This window comes from Terrapene carolina, unplaced genomic scaffold (genome assembly GCF_002925995.2).
Source record: "Terrapene carolina triunguis isolate 2854851 unplaced genomic scaffold, T_m_triunguis-2.0 Scaffold69, whole genome shotgun sequence".
Lineage (NCBI taxonomy): Eukaryota > Metazoa > Chordata > Testudines > Emydidae > Terrapene > Terrapene triunguis.
Window position 1 is genome coordinate 13,609,399 of NW_020664420.1, and position 5,180 is coordinate 13,614,578.

Sequence of the window (5,180 nt, forward strand, 5' to 3'; positions counted from 1 at the left end):
TGAATTCAGCTCAGCAGCCTGTAACTAGACTCCTAAGGGAATCAAAGTTAGCTCTGACATTCAACAGTGGAGAGAGGAGGCAGTGCAATTGGTGCTTCAAACCCTCAGAGGGGGCCCATACCATCAGGTACAAATACCTGTCCCCATCCTCTCTCAATTCACTGGGTTTTGTAACCCCTGCCCCTTGACAAGCAAATGCTACTTAGGTAATGGTGAAGGATTCACTCAGTCCTTCTGTCATACAACAGTTCCACTGGCCTTGATTCACAGAATCAGGGTAACAAAACTTTATTCTTCCTGCCCCAATAACAGAGAAACTGGGGATCCCACACCAGCCAAAGTAACCACTTTCGGTTGCTGTGGGCTCATGCTATGCGTGTGGGTGGGCCTATGCAAACAAGATCCGCCCCTGGAGTTCTTTTCCACACTCGCCATAATTCACCACCAGATGTCAGGGTAGAGCTCATCCTGACTCTGCTTACATACATTTTCCAAGATATTGTCTTTTTGGACTCTTGCTGAAAAAAGAATATAATGAAGACGTTAAATTTATAGCTTTTTAAAAATGTTTTTCGAAGAGTCTGCAGCTCATACTAGCGCTACTTAGAGTAGAAGGCCTCTGCAGTGTGTCTAGGAGAGATTAGGGTTACACTTTTTTCTGAGCAAAGCTTGTGCTCCACCATGTCTTCCAGAGAAGTTTGCACTCCATCAAATGCACAAGCAGCCATCTGTTTGGGATCCAATTGACAAGCATTTAACTCTTTAAGATGTGGGTTGTCACAGATGCAGACGATCTGTCTTCTATAACTTGAACATCTAGAAATTAATCTACTGGCCTATCACTGACATCAAGATAACGTACACAATGACTTAATACTTGATGCCCATTTGCATTGGTGCATTCATTAGTCATGTATGCAAATTTTTTGAATGTGGTGAGAGAATTCTTCACTTTTTCAACTGTTGAGTCTTTCACTGTTGCACCACATGCTTCTAGCCAGTCAGTTGAGTTTCTTGCAGAAAGATAGTGAGCATTTGCTGGTCTTGTTCGGAACCAGTGTTCAACTTCAGGATGAACAAGTGACAATACACTTAACATTAGCCTCCAGTTTGTAGTGTGTGGTATCTCTTAAATAGAAAGTATGATGCCACAGCCATGTTTGTTCGCATGAACTGTGTTGTGTCTCCAGCATTCTTAACAGCCTCATTAGCACTCACCAGTGTTGTCCTTGGTCAGTGGAGACTCAGAGTTCAGAGGTGCTTTCACATGAGTTCACCTCCAGGTGGGGGGCAAGAAGGCACCTTGCTCGTTCCTCCAGCTGCTCACTGTTCACTCTGGCCACTGTTGTTCATTGTGCCACTGTTCACTCCATTGCTCTGTTGCCAACGGCCCTACACTGTCACCTTCTGCTGCCACCTGCCACTGTGATCTCTGCGAGTTGGTCTCTTGAGGTTCCACCCAGCTCTCAGTGATTTCAGCTGAGCTGTCAGTGGGGGAACCTCACTGCTAGTGCAGACTGGGCCGTTTCTGGCTCAGCAAGACAGGGTGCTGGCAGGGAAATCAGTGGCAGAAGTAGTCTTGGCACATCAGTTGGCAGTTCTCAAGGGGGTTTCTGTGATTCAACCCGTCACAAAGCCATTCTGCCAGGGTGTACTTCAGTAAACCAGTAATGCTTTATACAAATTACCCCCACTGTCAAAAGTCTTTTTCATAAAGTTCTTTACTGTCTGTACAGACCTTTCCATAAGTCCATTTGATTAGGGGTAATTTGGACTTGATGTTTTGTGATGAAAATTCCAAGCTATGGCAAATTGCCTAAAATCTGCCCGGGAAAATGGCAGCCCATTATCATTAAAGACTTCATCTGGAATTCCATGTCTGGAGAAGATTCCCTTCATGCTGGCTATCACCGACTTAGGCCATGTCTACACTACAGAGTTAAGTCGACCTAAGTTTCGTTGACAATCATAAGCCGCTTTAATTACATCGGTTGTGCACATCCACACGATGCTCCTTGTGCCAGTGGAGTGCATCCACAATCAGTGCTCTTGCACCAACAGAGAGAGTGTTGCATCGTGGGCAGCTATCCCACTGTGTAACTCGCCACTCTGTCACCAGGAGATCTGGGAACAGATTGCGGTGCATCATGGGGGCATGCTCTGTGACGCAAGGACACCAGAATGAGAGCTGCCCTCACTATGGAAAAGTGAGTGGCAATCGCTATGTGGAAGCTGGCAACTCTGGACTGCTACCAGTCAGCTGCAAATCAGTTTGGAATCGGAAAGTTCACCATGGCGATTGTGGTGATGCAAATGTGCTGGGCCATTAATCACCTCTTTATTTATTTAATTTATTTACCTCCTGCTATGAAGGACTGTGATTCTCGGTAATGTGCAGGCAATACTTGATGGCTTTGAGACAGTGGGATTCCCTAACTGCGGTGGAGGAATAGATGGAATGCATATCCCAATTTTGGCCCCAGACCATCTTGCGATAGAAGGTCTAGTTCTCCATGGTTTTGCAGGCACTGGTGAATCACTGGGGTCATTTCACTGACATCAATGCGGTGTGGTCAGGGAAGGTGCATGATGTGCGCATCTTTAGGAACACTGGACTGTACAGAAAGCTGCATGCTAGGACTTCTTTCCAGACCAGAAGATTCAAATGGGAGATGTGGAAATGCCCATAGTGATCCTGGGAGACCCCACCTGCCCCTTGCTCCTGTGGCGCATGAAGCCTTACACCAGGAACCTAGACAGCAGCAAGGAGTGCTTCAACAACAGGCTCAGTGGGTGCTGAATGACCGTTGAATGCGCCCTTGGCTGATTAAAAGGTAGTGCCTTTTTGACAGGTTAGACCTCAATGAAGAAAATATTTCGATGGTCATTGCAGCCTGCTGTGCTCTGCATAACATTTGTAAAGTGAAGGAGGAAACATTTCCCAAGGGGTGGAGTGATGAGGTAGATCAGCTGGCTACTGATTTTGAGCAGCCAGATATCAGGCAATTAGAGGGGTAAAGTGAGAGGTTACAGCTCTCATAGCTGTGTGAAACTCCAGCTTTCATTGTGAAACCAGTCCCTAGGGGTGGCGTGCACGGGGTACTGCGAGGGACTGGGAATATGCGAGGAATGTGGTGGGGGGATTTGGAGAGGGCATGGAATGGAGTTTTGTATTGGCTGCAGGGGGAGTCATGCACAGATGTGCTCAGTCTGCAGCATAATGAGGGACTTAAGCACCTCTGTCTGGCCCTCCAGTAGCTTTATCATCTGCTCCTGCCCCTGTCTTTTCCAGGCTATCTCACCTGAGTCTTTTGTTAATTGTCTCCTCCACGCTCTCGTTTCGCTATGTGCTGAATCTGTTTGACTGCAGCACTTTGCAAACTATGTCCTCCTGACTCCTCCTGGTTTGCTGCCTAATCTGACAGAGCTGCTCTTCCGGTTTGGAGGAGTGGATCCTCAAGAGCACATTTGCGGAAGCCAAAGATACTATGAACAGAGACAGTATTGTGAGTTCACTCACACCTGTGAATCACAAAAGTTACACACATATCTTTCTCACTATCCCTTGGCTAGCACACAGCTCGGTGCAAGTTTCAAATATGGTGAATTCGGCATGGGGGGTATGAAGGGGGAATAGGCAGGGCCGCCGAGAGCGGGTTTGGGCCCCAGTGAAAATTTTTTTTCTGGCCCCCCCAGCAAGGGCAGAACGGCTAAAAATCTTTACATGGGATTTGTATTGATGTACAAAACAACAACAACAACAAAAACAAATATGCCCTGCCTGGTATACAAATGAAACATGGAATAGGGGGAAAAACATTTATTCTTAAAGAATATATAAAAATAAAAATTTAAAGAACATATAAAAAAACTTAAATCAAAATCACATATAATATTGACAAAGACAAGTGAGGTTCGGGTGGGTATTTAATGGGGGAGGAGGAGAAAGGAACGGGATGAAACGGGCTGTGATTTAAAGCCAAGTGGCTGCTTTATTACTGTTAATATGGGACAGTTTACAACTTGGATTGGGAAGGAGCAAGTGGGAAAGATAATTCATCCATTAAAAATGGTATCTAACTTAAAACTTTTACAACTCTACTCGGGGACGAGGGTAAAACATCAACTAGAAATAGTACTAGAACTTAAAACATACGTACCGCACTCCAGATGTAACTGACCAGCAGTATGGATACCGAGTACATAATAGAGATGTGGGACGTAGTTTTGAAAAAAATAATAAAGTACAAAAGAAGGGAAGAAACACACGACACGAGCCGGCAAAATCCGGAGGAGACCCTGGCCGACAGGGTGATCAGTCCGTACGGCTAACACGCGGGCACTCCTCCCGATTTAGGCGCGGGCTTCTGGTTTTGTATGGGGACACTTAGCTCGTATCGGTGTCGGATTGGTTCCTTGCTCCTTCACCTTCAGGGTTCCGGACAGGTGCCCGGTACGCAAAGCTGGGGACTGCACCCGGCACCTCTTTTCCCCCCCGGCATGCTTGTGTCTTTGCACACGGTACACTTGTGACCGACAAGCGGCCAGAACTTGAACTCCGGGCTCAGGGTTGCGACAAATATATCACATTATTATAATTCACATTGCAGTAAATACTTGCAAAATGCAACCTCACAAATTGCAACTTTTCGCAAATTGCAACACTCGTATAATGCAACATATTTAAAATTAACTACTTGCAAAATGCAACTGCTTTTTGTTTTTCACTAGAATGTTAAATTTTTACATTTTCATAATTTTGACGTGAGATCTTGTTTATTTGAAAACTAATAGAAAATACAGTTAGAAATATTTTAAAAAATAAATTGTATTTTTTTTGTGTCAAATATATATGTAGGCCATTTAACCTTTTGTAATTAAAGAATAACTAAAAATTTTAAAATATATACTTTATCATAATAAAATAAAATTGTACCCAAAATTCCCAAATTGCAACTTTATTCATAAAAAGCTACATTTTTAAAACAATTGATTCAGGAAAGTTACATTTTGCAAAATTTACTGTATCATATTTATATCAGTGGAGCTTTACGAGCTTTGCGATTTGCAAATAAATCAATAACTTCAGAAAAATCGCATTTTCTCGCTATTTCAGCCATAACTGACAGTAAACCTAAATCTGCCAATCAGTTTTGGGCCATTGTAGACCTTAACACGTC